The 18,148-nt window shown below is 38.5% G+C and overlaps 1 protein-coding gene and 1 pseudogene across 2 annotated transcripts in view; one reads left to right on the top strand and one right to left on the bottom strand.

Moving 5' to 3' along the window:
• The window catches only part of LHFPL6 (LHFPL tetraspan subfamily member 6), a 234,499-nt gene that overhangs the window by 101,249 nt on the left and 115,102 nt on the right, over nucleotides 1–18,148 (top strand). The gene's annotated exons all lie outside the window — the stretch shown is intronic.
• Nucleotides 4,502–15,527, bottom strand: LOC102443255 (annotated as a pseudogene).

Raw genomic sequence — 18,148 nt, forward strand, 5'->3', positions numbered from 1 at the left:
TTCGGGCTTGATCCCCAGTGTGGGGCGTGCAGGCGGCAGCCAATCAATGATTTTCTCACATGGATCTCTCTCTCCTCTCCGATCTCTCTCTCCTCCCCCCTCCTCTCTGGAAAAGGGGGAGAAAAAAGAATATATTCAGTGAGAGGGAACTCACTACCCCAATGTTACTGAATAATTCTGTTAGTTGGTCTTTTAGCCAAAATCAACCTTTCATGATTTGAACCAATTAATTAAACTCTGTATTCTGGAGCCGGAGAATAAATCCAAGTCCTTCCTCTGCCTGAGAGCCTTCAAGTTTTGTGGACAGCTCTTATATTTATACTAATTCTTTCATTCACCAAGTAAAAAAATTCCTCACTTCTTTAAGTAGTTTCTCTCTCAATCTCCCTAAGGGTCTTGCACAATTCCTTATCTATATATACATAGTAGGCCTTGAGGAAATGTTTGACTTGACACAAGTCTGGCTATTGACAATTGTATTCCACTCAGATTCCACTCTATATAATGTGGAAATAGCAGTGATTACTAGCATTTTTTTTATTTATTTTAGAGAGAAAGGGAGAGAGAGAGGGAGCGGGAGCGGGAGAGGGAGAGGGAGAGGAAGAGGAAGAGGGAGAGAGAAACATCAATGATGAGAGAGAAACATTGATTGACTGCCTCCTGCACGCCCCCACTGGGGATGGAGCCCACAACCCAGTGCCCTGATTGGGACCGTGACCTCCTGGTTCAAGGTCGATACTCAACCACTGAGCAACACTAGCTGGGCACTAGCATGTTTGCTGTTGATAACATCTTTATGTGGTTGACCACAAACCATTAATTTAACCTCATGTTTCCTCCTAGATTGGTTGACTGATCCTCCCTCAGGTGGATGATGTTCCTCTCTCTTTTTAATTTACACCAGTGCCCAGAAAAAAATGTTTAGGGGGGAAAAAAAGGCATGTCTGTGTAGACTTAAAAAAAAGGACATGCCTATGTAAATCTTAATTGAAATATCTAGGAAGAAAGCCTGAGTTTTGAGGAAAATATAAGTTCTTTTATTCTCCCTAGTTGATGAGAAAAAGTGGAAATCTTAGTTATAGTTAAATTAATTTTAATTAATTCATTTATATTTTAGCCAGTTCATTTCTGTTTATTTTAGGGAGGTGATGCACATTGAATATGAAACTGTGTATTTTTCTTTTAGCTTTTGGTTACATATACGACAGCAGATAAAGATGTAAAATAATATAGTTATTGCTGAGTATGTTTTAAGTATTAGAATTAGGAATATGATGTTTTGGGATGAATTATGTTCCCTCAAATACATATGTTGAACCTCTAACCCCTAGTACCTCAGAATATGACCTGGAGATAGGCTCTTTAAAGAGATAATCAAGTTAAAATGAGGATATGAGACTGGGCCCTAATCCAATATGACTGGTGTTCTTATAAGGAATTAGGAGACAGACATAAACAGAGGGAAGACCATGTAAAGACCAAGGGAGAAGAAAGCCATCTGTAAGCCAAGGAGAGAGGCTTCTGAAGAAACCAAACCTGCCAACACCTTGATCTCAGACTTCTAGCCTCCAGAACTGTGAGAAAATAAATTTATGTTGTTCAAGTCACCCAGTCTGTGGTGCTTTGTTATGGTAGCCCTAGCAAACTAACATAGTAGGCAAATGCTTACAGTGTACATTCTGAAACATGAAGCCAAACCAAGTTTAAAGGATATTTAAGATCCCATAAGATAGAACTACAAATGATTGGTTATAATATTGGGTCTATTAAAGTTGTTCATCTGAATTTATTCATATAAAATAAACCAGTACTTTCATTTGAACAGTTTTGAAAGGAAATCACAAAACATGTTGATTAAACTATAACATTATTTAAAACATTATTCTTTGCTGTAACTAAATTAATATAATTTGAAACATGTTAGTATTTCTTTTGATGACTCGCCGATGCATTGTTTAGTATACTCATGTGTTTATTACAACTTTGCTGTGTAACCTCAAAGTTAAATAAGCATGTTGGCAAAGGAATTATATGCCCAAACTTCTAATTTTATCATCTTTCTCATTTGTACATGGAGTATTACAGTTGTTAACCCTTGGAGGAAGCTTTTTGTATTTGACTGATCAAATGGCACATTGTGAGAAATTGGTCTGATGACATAAATGGGCATCCACCACGTTATTGTCAAACAAGCAGCAGAGTTTTAATTGTGTCAGTGCTTTTCATTAATCGAGTAGTGAGCTGCTGCCAACACTTTAATAGAATAGCATAGAATTGGATTGACCTAATAAAGAATATTGACATAGTAAAGTTAAGTATTGTTGGATGAAGTTTTGTTCCAATTACATTAATTAATTAATTCAACATGTATTTATTGACATACCTGGTACTGTTCTAGATGCTTGGGACAGACACATCAGTAGACAAACAAACAAAGACCCCTGACCTCATGGTGCTTACTCTGTTGCAGGAGAAGAAGGCTAATAAATAATAAGCATGATAAGTAAATTAGATGGCATGTTAGAAGGGTAGTAAAGGGTATTAGGAATTATAGGAGTGGGATAAGGTTGAAGTTTTAAACAGGATGATCAGGGAAGACTTTATTGAGCTGCTGCTAAGCAGACATATAGGAGGCGAGGGAGTTGGCCATGTGGATATTTAGAAGAAGATTGTGCTAGGCAGAAGGAACAAGCAAGTGCCAAGTCACAAAGACAGAAATTCCTTGCATGTCTGTGGGATGGCAAAGGGCCTGTGTCTGGAGAAGGATGAGTGAGGGAGTGTTGGTGTCTAAGAAGTAAGAGTGGCCAGCTCATACGGCATTTGTAGGCCATTTTAAGGATTCTCGCTGTTATGCTGAGTGAAAATGGGAATCACTCAGGGTTCTGGGCGGAGGACTGACATATATATGAGTTGTGACAGAAATAAGATTATTACCCTGGGATGGTCTCTTAAATTTTGCAATTGGTTTACCAAACAATGCAAATAAGAATTACATGAAGCTTTTTAAAGATTCTGTTTCCCAGCCTCATACAGACCTACTAGAGTAAAATGTGTATTTTTTTAATGGAGAAAAAGTTTATTATAAAATCCACTCTTATAAAACACTGCATTTCTGCAACCCAACTTGGGATTTCACATTATTAAGCAAATGAGTCTTATGGTAGAAATAACATCTGACAGCCTTGATTCTTATTTTAAAATTAAACATTAGACTAACAATATTCATGTTAATAACTCATTTTCATTTCAATACCATTATTTCTAAGATTAATTTTTTTAGTTCATTTTCAAATACACTTGCCTCTTACTGTCTTGTTTCATATGGTTTCAGTATTTCCAGTTGTTTCGTTATAGGGTCTATGCTCATCTACTAACTCTTTCCCTACTGTTGGTTTGTGTTCTTTTATGGCTTGTAATGTTTTCACATTAAGCTCTGTGAGTTTTTTTTTTATTAGACATCAATGTTACGAGTGTGAGGCCATCCCTATAGGCTGGCTTTACTTGGCAGGGAGTTCTATTTCCCTGTGCATAGGTAGCTCTGTTCTTTCTCTAAAACCTTCTGTGACCATAGAGGTCTTTATTCTCAGCCAATAAAGCCAATGCACTCTAATATTTTAAAGCTTCATTTTTTTGTTTTGTTTTTGATACCTTGGTTTAGAGCTTGGCCACTTATAGTTATTGTTTTTTTCATATGGTATGCTGCTAAATCCAAGTGGGGATTTCCCTGATCAGTTTAACATACTATATTGACTTCAGTTTGGCTTGAGTCTAAGATGCTGTCCTATTTGCTAGATAGATATTTACTTATATTCCTGCATGTGGGTATTTTGGAGGAAAACTATCCAAGGTAAATTTACTTAGAATTTCTGCATATCAGGGAAAAGTTAATTTTTATAAATTCAAATATAAAATTTATTTCCACAGAGAAATACTTTATGAATTTAAGTATTCATAAAGATTAAAATAAAATAGCTTTTGAAAAAGCTCACTATATACTTCAGACTGAATAAACTAAATGAGAATATTCTAGGTGCTTGGGACAGACACATCCACAGTAGACATATGTTAAGACCAGCTGCATTTCAAGTCATAAAAACGGAAATACTTTTTAAAATAATTACATCCAGTGTTTGCTCTCTTTGAAGTGACCATCTTACTAAAAAAAATGGTTACCAAAGTGACTGGATAGTCATATCAAGTTTTCATGTTGGCCTATTCTTTATGCATGTTTATGAATTGTGCATATAATGCAGAAGGACTTAACAAAAATTTGTGGCTTTCCCAGGATTTCCCACAAGTCTGTTTTGAAGTCCTGAACTTCTGTCCATATAAGCTTCAAAATGTAGCCTTACCTGAGTGATTCAAGAAGCAGTACTTAAAGATGCTTATATAACACTTGAGCTAACTATTGAAACAGTTTCTATGGTTTGTGATCCATACATCATCTTCTGAACATTACTACTTTATACATATTAATGGAATCCATCTTCAATTTCTTCTCTCACTTTTTCTCTTCCTTTTGCGTTTCCTTGCTGTGGCCTGAGGTCACCAGCTCCTTGGGTACAATCAAAACACTTTTGTCATGGCTGCATTGAAGAGTATATTGGTTTGACTGGCCTACCTTCATCACCTCTTAACCTACTAAAAATATTATGCAAATGTTATGCAGTTTCTGTTTTATTACACTGGGCTCCCTCTCTCTTTTTTATTTATTTTTTATTGCTAAAAGTATTACAAAGGGTATTACATATGTGTCCTTTCCCCCCGCCCCGCCCTTGACAATCCCCTGGCCTCCCTTACTCCCCAGTGTCTTATGTCCATTGGTTATGCTTATATGCATGCATACAAGTCCTTCGGTTGATCTCTTACCCCCCTCCCTCCTCTTGAGGGTTTCTTCTTTTGCTTGCAAGTTACGTACATCATCTTCTGGAATCAAAATTATGTTCCATTTGTGCTTATGACAGTTCTGAGCAGCAACTTTATTTTTTCCTTTTCATCTAGAATCACGGATAAGTGACACTTGTAAATCTGTCAGGTAGTACCTCCTTAGCATGCTGTTGAAAGAATCAATAGGCATCCAGACAGTTTTAGCTGCCGAAAAAGGGATGTGCAGAGTTTTAGCACAGCATTCATCATAGCTTAAGTTTCTGTCTATGTCATTGATGTATCTACCTACTCCTTTTTATCTGTGACTTCTCAGGCCATGAAAAAGATTCAGAAGTGGATTCTAGCGCACCTGGCTGTAAGTGGTAAGTGTGGTTATGGAATATGTATTGAAATACAAGGTCCCCAGGAAAACCAGAATCACTCCTATAATCCATGGGACAAAGCTTATTGGACTCTGAGTAGTAGCTTCCTACAGCCCCTTCTAAGGCATTATGGGAAAGGGATTCGAGGTCACTTTTTAGAACCTATAGCATCTTCTTCACACATAGAGGAATTAGACTTGGTGACAGAGGTGCCACTGTGGCTTGGATTTAAGAAAAGCCCAGAATCAGAATCCAGTTCTTCAAAAAAGCAAGAGACTTGCATTGGAGTAAAACGTTCTTGTGTAGCCAGACATTAGCTTTATCTCATCAAATATATTTATATCACGGTCATATAGAAGATCTTGGCTTGTTATATTCTTCATCTGATGGTCAACAAGTGGAAGAAATCCTGTCAAATTAGTTGCAGGATGGGTGAGTTCAGGATTGGTGGTAGGAGAATTTAACTGCAGAAATGGTCCTTGTGGCTGTGGAGTCCTTGCTACTGGACCTCTTCTAAATGTATTGTCAGGCACAGCAACATGGCCTCATGGAGATGCACACCTTGACTTACAGCCTGGCTAAAATTATGCTTTGAAGTGCTAAAGAATTCATGTCATCATTGATACTTCCTGAACAGGAGGATTATCTCCCAGTGAGATGCTCCACAGCTTCCCAGCTGTGATGAAAACAACGGAAATAATTCTTCCAGGGAGACAGATGCGTCAGACCCAGTTAGATGTCTCTCATTTATAGATTCAGCGTTTTTTTTCTGCCTCCCACTCAGGTTTATCTGTCATTGTATTTTCATCTTCATTCTTCTGCTGTGGTGACTTTCCCTTCTGGGCTGACACTGCTCATTTTCCTCCTGCTGGGAACTGCGACCCATAGCTCTTAGTACCTCTTTCTCCTCGCTCTTACATCAGCTGGAATCAGGTACTTGAGCCCTAGGTTTAGGTTTCACATGTGCCTTTCTCCTCCCCAGTGACCAAAGAACTACTTGTAGTCACTCCGGGGTCCTTGCCTCCCTCCACCCACCCATGCATACAAATACCTACGTCTTGGGCCGAAGAGGCAGCGGTGGTACCAGGTCAGTCCATGCCTGTGCAGGGGGATGAAGGGAACCCCTAGTACACATACCTCCCAGAGCAGTTGCCCCTCGGCGTCCACCATGGGTCAGCTCCTGGCCTTTGGGGTGCAGGTGGTTCACATGCCCCAACTCTCCTGAGGCCAAAAGGGGCTCAGTTTAGGCAGGATTCCTTGGGCCACCCCCTGAGAAGCAGTTCATCCTGGAGGGAACAGCAGGTAAGATGCCCAGGTCCAAGTAGAGCCTGGTCAAACTCAGCAGGACATGATATTTTTAATAAGCAGCTCAGGTGATTCTTTTGTAATCAGAAGTGTTTGCAAATCACTGACTTTTTAAAAGATCTGAGTTCACCTCCTGTTCCTTCTTAGCAATGAGGCATGGTTAAAGTCATGTCACCTGGAGCCACAATGCCTACCTTCCAGGGTTGTTTTGAGGTGTTCATGAGCAATCTACAACATGCAGCAAATACTCCTCTGCAAATTTTCTCAAGTGCAGCACTTTAAACTGGAAATAACTGGTAAAGAATTCACAAGGGAATGATTTACAAGAAAACAAATTCTGTCTGTGAACAATTAGTCCTGATGCAAGGCTGTTTGTTAACTTCTCAGAAAGTCGTATGGGCCTGGTGAAAGCTGTAAACCCAGGTCCCCTTTGATCTGACTAATTATAGTGAAGCATGAAAAAAATGTTAATTGTTAATTAGTTCTTGGTTCCTGTTTTCCTTAGCATCATGCTTCTCTGCCCTGGTTCACTTAAGCTTTTGAGCACATGGTTGATGCCTCTTCAGAAACTCCATGACCACAGTAAGAGTAAGGTCCCATCCAGCTTGCACTCTTCATGTAGGTAAATGAAAGACAGCAGGAAACAATTAACCAGGTTTTCCTCTTGCTTTTGTGTTTTTGTGAAATGCCCAATTAATCATCCTTCATGGTGGTAATATGGTTGAGAATTTCCCAGATAGAGCCTATGGGAGGCCTCAATATATTTTGTAGGAAAACTATTCATAATTGTCAGGGGGAGAGGAAATGAGGCTATTTTAGCCCAGTGTCCAATTTGTTTTAATGCACAAACTTTCCAAAATTTGAGTTTCAATTGAATTAGGCTGAAGGAAAAAAATCATTTTCTGATATAATGAAAAAAATATGGGTTGTTCAAAGTAAGGCAGTTTTAAACATTGTAATATAACAGAGTAATAGAATGAGACATTGGAAAGGATAATATTAGAGGTCAGTACTATAATGAAAGGTATCTTCATATATGAGATATTGTGGCTGAGTTGAAAGAATCCTGGACTGCAAATCAGAAGACTGTTAACTTCCTGTTGCTAACAGCAATAACACCAGTAATAACAGAATTTACTGAGCACTTATTATGTGCTGAACATTGTGAAAAGCAATTCACTTTTAATCCTTATCTGTGATGTAAGTTTATTATTGTGCCATGCTATATATTAGGGAATGGAAGCTTAGGGAGAGTAAGGAATTTGCCAAATCAAGGCCATCCAGCACCATGGAAGATCTAGAATAGTAACCTATTCTGTGTGACCACAGAGTTTGACTTAGAGCCTTGTGCTCTATTGCCTCATATTATAACTTCTCATGGTCATAGAGAGGCAGAGATGGAGTGCTGGATCTAGACCTCAGTGATCATGCTCTTATGGAAAATAGGGTAGAGAGAAGAAGGACATGCTTACAGGGCAATGGTTTTAAACTGGTCCTCAAACCAGAGTATCAGCATCACTTGGGAAGTACACATTCTTACAATCTGCCCTAGACCTACTGAAAAACAAGCTCTGGAGGTAAGACCCAGGAATCTTGAGTTTTCCTAAGCTTTTCAGGTGATTCTGGTGTTCACCTGAGTTTGGGAAATACTGGTCTTGAGGACACAATCCAAATTTATTGGCCAACTTGAGTTTAAAAATGCATATTGAGTATTTTACCAAATGTTGAGCTTGGTTTTGATAACCATGTTTAATTTGTTTTGAAATTTCAGATAATATTAAAATAGGTATAGAATTTTTTAGTTATCAAAAAGAGAACCATAAATTTTTAAAGTTTTGAGAACAATCATTATACAATTCATGGTTCTTTTCTTAAGACATTTATAATTTGATTAAGGAAACTAAGTAATTAGTTGAGGAAGTCACATTAACCTATCATCAGGTGTGTCAGGGAGGAGGAAGCTCCCCCAACCCCCCACTCCTCTTGAGTTCTTATGGCAGGACTAATAGTAAAATTGACACAAGACCAGATTAACCAGAGAAAATCAACTTAATTCATGTGCATGGAAGACATAAAAGATGTTCAGGGAGAAATGATGAACCAGTCAGTGTTTTATACTTTTTAGAAAATGAAACAATAAGTTTGTGATTAATGGACTGGACAAAGAAGCTTATGTTTGGCTGCACATTATTAAAGAATCTAAACAGACATAGGGGCTTGTGGTAATAAATTAGTAAAGAGTGATAAGGCTTGTTTATACAGGCTTTTTGGCCTTGGATTCTCTAACTCTAACCCTCTTGGAGCAAGGAGGGCATCTTTCACAGGGGAGATTTATTTTCTGCATTTAAGGAGACAAGGGAGGGTCAATGTGTCCTTGCACTGGCTGCTTATCAAGTAATTTTAATTCAAAGTAATCAATATGCCATTATGGGATATTTGGGGACAGCCTGCCCTGAGCCTTGACAGGTGCATACTAATGGAATATAGGAAATGAAAAAGTGCTTATGAGAAGTAGAATGAAGAATTTGGATGAGTTTTAAAAACAGCATTTAAAGATGCAAAAGACTTTTTTTTTTTTGCAAAAGGGGATGAAAAGGGATTTTGAGGACAGCACTGTGTCAGGACTGGGGGTCAAGGGAGAGGGAAGCTGGCACATCTATAATAATAAAAGCGTAATATGCTAATTAGACCAAACAGCCGAATGACCTTCCAGACATCATTCCAGACGTCCTTCCGGATGAAGCTACGGTGGCGGGGACCAAGGCAGAGGCAGTTAGGGGTGATCAGGCAGGCAGGTAGAGGGGTTAGAGGCAATGAGGCACGCAGGTGAGTGGTTAGGGGCGATGAGACAGCCAGGCAGAGGGATTAGGGGTGATCAGGCTGGCAGGGGGGTGGTTAGGGGCGATCAGGCAGACAGGCAGGTGAGTGGTCAGGAGCCAGCAGTCCCTGATTGTGAGAGGGTGCAGGCTGGGCTGAGGGACCCCACTGGTGCATGAATTCGTGCACTGGGCCTCTAGTCTATAGATAAAGGGACCAAATTGTAAAGAGGAGAATTTGGAAAGAAAGAATGAACCAGTTTGGATTTTGAGGAAACAATGTGAAAATCCTGAGCAAAACAGCACATTAGACAAGCTTTCAAGTAAGAATGTCATGTCAGAAGTGTGTGTGATTTGTATCAGCGAGGATCATTTCAGCTTCAAGGAACTAAAAAGGAGAATTTATTGGCTCATATCACTGAAGTCCAAGTCTTTGAGCCTGCTGTGGATCCTCCCCTTCTTGCCATCTCTCTACCAGAGCTCCTTTCTCAGGGAATTACCCTTCTTGTGACAAAAATCTGGTGACCATGAGCTTCAGGCCTACATAAGATTCTCAGAAACCCAGGGGATGTCTTAGAATTGAACTTTGGGTTTAGATATGCTAGACCAGATCCATGTCTCTCTTGGAAAGGGGTGAATAGAGCCATTGACACCTGAACCTCCTGGGCTGAAAGTGGGAGTGGGGTGGTTCCACTCACTGTACTTTCCAATACCTGGAAGTGTAGGTATTGGAAAGGGGTGCCTAAGTCCTGGGTTGCAAAAATATTGAAGTAAGGAAGAATAGAGAAAAGAAGATAAGCAAAGAGGCTGTTGCCCAGATCCAGGTACAGACTGATGAAGGCCTGACTTGGAGTCATTTCTGCAAAACCAGTGAGGACAAACTTTAACCACCATTGTAAAGAAATAATTACCCTGATTTTTCAAAGAAACATACCTCATTGTCATGCTTGGAGTATAGGAAAGATATTGGTTCGTGCACTTAATAGTCATGGTGAAGTTAAGAAGTTTGGAGATACTGTGAGCCTCACATTTCTCCATGGGAGGTGTTGGAGTTGCTAGTGAGAGATCCAAGAGGCACTGTCCATCCTACAGCCCGAGATGTAAACTTCAGACATTCGCTCCCTGTGTCCTTCATCCTTGACTTCTTAGCACAGAGTTGGCAGGGCTTCTGTGCCTTTCTGTTTCCTTTGTTAAACTAGATATTTTAGGGCTTGTATATCCCTCCCATTGTAGCTAGCTATAAGCATTGAGAGCCAGGCTCTGTTTTGGATTTCCTAACCATAGCCTCACACTCTAATTTTTCAGAATTTCATTCTCTACTGATTTTCTCTCCTTCATTTTATCCTTTGAAATAAATAAATCTCAGGAGGAAAAGTGGCTTTCTAAAATTAAAAATATCCTGATACCCCCTGTCTATATGTAGATGGAAATGTGCAAAACTTTGGAACATGATTAACCCCTATTAGCTAGGTTGAGCCCACAGGGCAGGTGCTTGTAAATGGTCTTTATCTTAATGAAGCGGTTGACTGAGAATCAAAGTTTTCAGCTCATTCTTAATTGGACAATAGATAACTCTGATCTTGGGAAAGTCACTGAATGGTTTGAGAAGAATCTCTAAAAACATTTGGAAAATAAAGTGATACTAAAATGTTAAATGCACCATAGGTTAATAAAGTTTCAGAGTAAAATGGGAATGTTCAATGGTTTATACCAGTAATTGACAAAACTCTAGGTGGGGTTGATTTATCCTGGTTCACTGAAGAAGCTTCCACTGTAACTGAGAAGAGCAAAGCTTTACAAGTGTGTATGAGCACTAAAATCAGGCAGTGTTTTCACTAGAGTATTAATCATGGTATGAGTGGGAATTAAACTTGACAGCATGACAGAGAAGATGACATCAGAATTATTAAATTGAAAAGATTGCCACTCAAGTCAAATCAGATGTTATTACTATCATCTCTGGCACTCTCAACACTATAAAGAGAGTGGAAAAAATAAGCCCTAAGTTAAACAGCTGTGTGCTTCTCCTCCATTTTTGGGATTGTTGTCATTATATCAGAAGATTAAATATGAAATCAAAGCAGAAAGTCTTATCACTGATTGACTCCTATAAAAATATTAAAAAATTTATTGGTTCCAAATGAATTTTCCCATGACTGTAATAAGTAAAAAGACATCTAATTGCACAAGAGAAGTTACTTATGCTAGTAAATTTGAACCAAGCGTTCTGAAAATGTACCCTTTGCTCTCCTAAGAGGTTTGTTCCTCATGCAACTGTAGCATGAGAACATCTCTAGGGATGACATGAAATTCTTTACAGGGAATTTGGTACAGTTCCTGTAAATAGGAGTGTTCTCTCTTAATTTCTCTTCCTCAATCATGGTGAAGTTAGTAGAGCCCATGTATCAAGAATAAAATCAGTTCTTTCAGACCTCTCTCACCTTGACCTTTTCCTCTCCATAGTCTCAGTCAGTGCCAGTAACTGAAGCCCTTGTGGTTTAGTGATCACCAATTTCCTACCTCACTTTTGCTCCACATTACCATAAATCCTGAATCATGACCCAGTCTGCCTTTTGAGGATACTTCAGTAAGTGGGAGTTTGGCTTAAAGCCCATTAGTAGATTTGGAAAGTAGTTTACTTGTCAAGATGATGAGTGAAACGATCGATCACTAAATTCATACTTCCTTCTGAAGGTTAGTTGTTCAATTTTTCTGGCTCTGCAATTTAAAGCCAGCAGTTAGACTTGAGATAGGCCTTTGAATTTTAGATTGGGGAGTGTTAGGATTTAAGTTAGTACAGAGGTTTTCTGTGGCCACCTGCAGCCTGCACACCAGAAATGCTGGCAATGCTATGGCCTTTGCTTCTGTGGACTGCGCTACACTCAGGGATTCCTGGAAAGTAATAACCCTATTTCACGCTGTCCTGTCATTGAAAATGCCTGAGGAATGAGTGACATCTGGATCTCTGTGGTAGCCAGCAGGGCATCTGTTTTCTAAAATGGAGTACAATTAGCCTTTTCACTAATAGATTGCCTGCCGTCCTGTGGTGATTGTATTCAATCTAGACTCATGAAGATGCACACTCTTTGCTATGCTCTCTACTGGTGAGTAACCCAGTCTGTTTTGTGCAGGAGGGGTGTTTTTCTTTGTCATACAGACACTTGGTCCTTCTCTGAATTTGGGAGGTGTAAATGCCACTGCACACATGTGTTTTGAAGTGGTGGGTTCTGAAAGAGCCTTCTTTAGGGTCTGTTATATCACATTTCATAATGCTAGTCTTATCAAGGTATCAAGGAATTAAGTTGGCTGAGCTCTCCATCTTTATCTCTTTCCCTCTATTCTCCCTTTTCCATAGAGTTATTATTCATTAAATATGTATCATGTACCAACCACTTTATAGCCATTATCTTATTTTACCTATACTTTTGCCCTGAGAGGTTTTCTTCATTGGCTCTAGTTGAAGAAACTGAAGCTCAGAAAAGTAAAATAACTCCCAAGATCACTTAGCTGGTAAGCAATTGATCCAGTATTTTAATTCCAGGTCAGTTGGGCTCCTGAAGCCTGAACTCTTTCCACAGCACTACTGGTCTTAACATTGGCTATATAACAGTATAACCTGGTGAGTTACCAAAAAAAATCCTCAATTACATTTACAAGCTTCTCATATCTCCAGCCCAAGCTTCCTGCCTGGCACTTAGTTGACACATTATAAATATTAATTTGATGCCCAGCAGTTTTGAAAGGTAGTAAGCAGTTTATAATATTTGGGTCATGGAGTGACCATATAAACAAGTCCAATATGGTTGTTGAAAGGAGATACGTCCTTGCTTCTTATAGTACCACAACTCTTCTCTCTTTACTCCTAACTTCTAAAATGAGCATAATTTCTCTTTATGCCCATAAGTGAAATGTTTTGATCACTCAACAAATGCTTTGAGAAGTATAAAATGCAATATAAATAAAAGGTATTATTATAAAAAAATAAAATTATAAGAGAAATATCCTATATGATTGACTAGATTCACTAAATCCTGTTAAATAAAATCACAGGTCAGAGTGTAAGAGCTTTTAAGCTGAGAATACAGCTTCGTAAAGAGGTTCTGGGAGCCTCACACCCTAAATTCTGACGAGATCCATTAACTCGAGATATATTTTTATGTTAATAAAATATGTTGCAAGGTCTTGAGGCAACACAGTGAAAGTACTTGGAAAATATACTTTTCCCTGTTTGATCTACAATATCTGTTTCTAAAGGCCTATTTTTCTTTTAAGTCTGAAAGTTGATTGAGTTCAACTGCTTTCCATTGCTTTCTTTTACTAACAAATATGAATGTGAGATGGAAAAATGGGGTGCAGTCATTTCATGTTCTAACTTAATACCTAAGGATGATATATGGAGTGTAGAGGCATGACAGTTCATAGTCTCATGATAAATGACTTTCCTGTTTCCAGCCCACGTGATTAGTGTTAATAAAAATAGAAAATTCTGAACTAATTAATTGGAAAAGGAATGCCCTTAGTCTCAGTCAGAGAAACATTTGTTTTGGTACAGTGCCTTCCTTGTGGGTAGCACTGCAAGACAGCTAGGACTAGTAATAGTCCTGCAAGTGGTAACAATAGCTTTTAAGACCAGGTAAATGAACTCGTCTCCTCTTCATTTGTACTTGTATTGCAACTCTGTCCTGTTTATTCAGGGCATAAAAAAATATGCCTAAACAATTCTTGTGTCCTTTGGGATCAGTGAATAAAAAGGAAAAGGATAGAAGGAGAGGCCAAATCCCCCACAGGATCCTCTGTATTCCATTATTATATCTTTCTTTTTTTGTTAGCTATTATTTCTTTATTTTTTTGTCTCTAGCTTTCCAACTTCTGGGACAGAAACAGCAGTTTGGATTTTATTTGAACTGGTGCTTACTTTTAATTTCATGTTTGCTACTTTTCCTGTTAATGTGGACTGTTTTGTTTTTGTTTTCATTTTTGTGGCTCTCTAAATAGAAGTTTATAATTTATTTCAGCTCTCCAAAGGTTGTATATAAAATCAGAGTCAGTCACTCAAAAAATAAATAAATAAACAAATCATAGCAGATTTCTTCATTCCTTTATATAGCTTTTAAATAAACATGCATATGAAAATTCATGGAATCATATTATTATACATATATTTTAAGGTCAATAGAGAGCTGAGAGATTATCACGTTTAAACCTTTTGAAGAAACATCAGCTTAGGAAACTGAAGTATCTTTCCCAAGGTCCCACTGCTCCTGCTTTCGGGCAGCACTGGGACCAAAATCCAGATCCCCTGACTTCAAGGTCATTGCTCCATCAAAGAGATTCTTTAGCTTATGAAATTGAAGAAACTATCAGCTTTGCAAAGCAACTACTCAAGGGTTGTGCAGTAGTTTCCTAGATCTTCCGATGGTTAGGTCCTAATGTTATTGTTCAATGACTTCTGCACACTAGTTATGATATGAACATCAACCACAAAACCCTCTGCAGCAAAGAACGTATCAGCTTTGAACATTTTGTTGGCAGACATGTTTTCATAAGAGAGGAGAGACAGGAGTCTTTAAATGATTTGGGTCAGATCATTCATGAGAGTTGTGGCAAAAGGAAAAGTGAAGCCAACAGATCAAGGAAGGCATAGGAGCCATATCAACTGAACAGGTTTCCATTAAGGAAGTTCTGTGCACATCTTCCAAATTCATAATGAAGGACATGGAATCTGAAGCAATATCTACAAAATCACAGGTGTTGAGTCTAAGTAGGGGGTATTGGTGGCAATTTATTTTTGAAAAATTGCACCATGATAAATATCTAAAGACTTTTAAAAATAATCAGCACCATTCATTGCATGGTCTTGGATCGGAGAGCTCTATTATTGAGAGCTCATGTTACTCTTCAGGAAGTGGGAATCTAGGGACTGGTCCTAGACACTGACAGTCTTATGGGGGTCATGTGTCAGGATAAAACTAATTGCAATTAACAGTCTATTACATGATCTAACATGACATAATTATGGCTTTATTTGATAGAGAAGATTTTCTTCATGTGGCTATGTAATAGAAGCAGAGTTTATCTAACCTGAATCTGCTTTAGACGTTTCATCTTTGATGGAAAAGAAGGACTTAATATGATAGAGAGGGAGAGAAGAGGTCATCGTGATAGTGTTAAGGGTGAGAGTGAGAAAAAGAACAAGCTGCTGGGATAAAAGGGAGAATCACTTCATCAGTTATCCATTACCTGTTCTCAGAATCTCATTAAAATTGTCAAAGGCTGATCTTTCACTTGGATAAGTTTATAATTCTCACTAAACTGGGGTAAATAGCAAAAGCAGTTAAAGAATGTTTTTTTCTTTTTATGTTATGTAAAGTCTTGCCCATAAAGTAACCTGCATGCACTTTACCGTGCAAAGCCTTTGATGCAATTCTATGGACCATATATATTAATTAATGTGGAAATCTGCTAACTGTTGTTGAATGCTTTTAAAGCATACAAGTACTTTCAAAGTCCAATATGATTAATTCATAAAACACGTCAGAGAGGTATGTAGGTGTTGAGCCTTATTATTGTTGTCATTATCTTTCTTATTTCACAGTTGAACACATTAAAATGCAAGAAGTTTAAGTGCTTTGCCCAGGAAACCAATAGTGCAGCTAGATCAGGACTGGAGAGCTTCAGGGTGAAAATCCTTTGTCTACTAAAAATTAAGCCAAAAAGACACTATAATGTTTTGATAATTGAGACATCTCTATTCCATATTCTGTTCATTTCTTGAATAATGTTGTAGAGGCATATAATATTTTCCAAACTGATTGATGGTCCATTTATCATTTTTAACAATTTTTGAAAGAAAGCTTTTTCAGAGTGGCCCTTTTTGTCTGTGTGATATTAAAGCTTCTCGGGTTAGTTTCTAACAAACAGCTGGCATTTTATTTATCGGTGAGTTAACTACGTATCCTTCTTTGGCTAAAAAGGGCAAATATGCAGTTCATTGAATTGAATGTTGGCCCTATGTAAGCTGTGGCTGCCTCCAAAGATTTTGTACAAGAGTCTCTGTCATGTGCTGATTAAGTGCCATTGAATGGATCATCAAGAATATTCAACCAACTTTTAGTAATCTTGCATTAGCAAAGACACAGTTTTAATATTTTCCATGGCTACCAACTTGTTCTGAATCATTGAGGCAGAGTAATCCAGTGGGGAGCTAAAATGTTTTCTCTTTTGAAGTTAGACACTCTGTCATGTTAACATTTCTTTCTATTCTATAATAGGGGAGCAAAGTGATCCCTGCTTTTCAAGCTGGCGAGGTTGCACTTCCACTTGTAGTAACAGATTGCAATGCTTCTCTTCTTGACAAATCTATCTTTAGGGTGGAGCGAGCCACCCTGACTGCAGTCATCACATTGGCAGGAATACTCAATGACCGCTGGGGGTAATACATTTTACCCCCCAGCAACTGCTCCCACTAGGCAAATGGAATGGATCTGTATGTATGCTACCCATTTATAAGTGATAGTACAGGGCCGCATTTTAAAAAATATTAGCTAACAGTCTATAGTATACCAACTTCTGTTGGTAGCAAAAGCACTACTATTCCTACACAGTAATTGCATTGTTGCAGCTGGCCTTTCTGTAGAAACAACACTAAAACAAACAAAAATCCTCTACCAAAATGGAGACTGGAGACTCAATCAATAGCACTTATTGGCCGGCGCCATTTGCTCCCTGTGTTCTGAGGGAAGACTCGCGGCGGTGTAGCTGGGAGCCCGCCTGGTGACCCTCCACTGATACTTAGTTTCATTAAGAAAGAGAACAGGACCTGTAAACAGCTACACTTGACACTGAGAAAGCTGTATGGGGAGAGTCTGGAAGTCTTGCATTCAACAGTTATGCTGCCACTGACCCAACGAACTTTGTGGCCTTGAGCAGGTTACACACTCCTGGGTTTGTTTTCCTATCAGTAAAATAGGAATGATAATAGCTTGGAGGGCTGTTGTGAGGACTAGAAATATTGTGAGGTGCCTTACATAGCTTGGAACATAGCAAAAAAGTACAAACTGTTATTATTACTAACAACAATAATGGCACAAGCCAGCTAAGTGCCAAATTGGTGATACAAACATAAATGCTATTGAAAGTCAAAGCCAATTAAATTTATTTAACTACAATACCTAAATTTGTTCCCCTCTTTGTTTTATTTTAAATTTATCTTTATTGTTGAAAGTATTACAGATGTCCCTCTTTTTTTCCCCATTGACTCCCCGCCTCCCCCTACCATCCTTTCCCCAGGCCTTCAGCCCACTATTGTCTGTGTTAGCTTTTGTAAGTAATGCTGCTATCAACATAGAGGATGCATATATTTTTTCTGGTTGGTGTTTCAGGCTTCTTAGGATATATTCCCAGAAGTGGGATCACTAGGTCAAATGGCAGTTCTATTTTGAATTTTTTTAGGAAACTCCACACTTTTTCCATAGTGGTTGCACCAGTCTGCATTCCCACCAATAGTGCACTAGGGTTTCCCTTTCTCCACATCATTGCCAGCACTTGTGGTTTGTTGATTTATTGGTGGTAGTCATTCTGGCAGGTGTGAGGTGGTACCTCATTGTTGTTTTTGTTTCTTTCTAATAATTTGTGATGTGAGCATTTTTTCATATGTCTCTTGGCCATTTGTCCTCCTTGGAGAAGGGTCTTTTTACTAGTAGTGCTCCAGGGTTCTCCTTTTTCCACATCCTCACCAGCACTTGCTGTTTGTTGATTTATTGATGGTATCCATTCTGG

The sequence above is a fragment of the Myotis lucifugus genome, unplaced genomic scaffold (assembly GCF_000147115.1).
Source record: "Myotis lucifugus unplaced genomic scaffold, Myoluc2.0 scaffold_7, whole genome shotgun sequence".
In the NCBI taxonomy this organism is placed as follows: Eukaryota; Metazoa; Chordata; class Mammalia; order Chiroptera; family Vespertilionidae; genus Myotis; species Myotis lucifugus.